The sequence below is a fragment of the Aegilops tauschii genome, chromosome 7 (assembly GCF_002575655.3).
Source record: "Aegilops tauschii subsp. strangulata cultivar AL8/78 chromosome 7, Aet v6.0, whole genome shotgun sequence".
Lineage (NCBI taxonomy): Eukaryota > Viridiplantae > Streptophyta > Magnoliopsida > Poales > Poaceae > Aegilops > Aegilops tauschii.
The window spans coordinates 145,746,691-145,747,002 of NC_053041.3; the positions used below are offsets into that span (position 1 = coordinate 145,746,691).

Sequence of the window (312 nt, forward strand, 5' to 3'; positions counted from 1 at the left end):
GGATCCTTGGCGCAATGGTAGCGCGTCTGACTCCAGATCAGAAGGTTGCGTGTTCGATTCACGTAGGGTTCAAAATCCCGTACTATATATCCGACTTCTTTTTTTCTTTTCTTGTACCAGTATAATTTTTGTCCAAGATATTTCTGCTGGCCTGCCTTTATTGGATATAAGCAATATCCAATCATTTCAATTTTTTGTATAAATTGCCTAGCTCCTCTTTCATTCAAAGAATATTAGAAGGAATACATTGTTTTCTTTGCAGGACATCCATTCCTTTTTCAAATCCACAACACTCCTGCACTATTTTAGGGT

General features: G+C 37.8%; 1 non-coding gene across 1 annotated transcript; it reads left to right on the forward strand.

The window, feature by feature from the left end:
• TRNAW-CCA (transfer RNA tryptophan (anticodon CCA)) lies at positions 1–72 on the forward strand. The gene has a single exon. It is a non-coding gene; the product is annotated as a tRNA-Trp (tRNA).
• Positions 73–312: the final 240 nt, after the last annotated feature.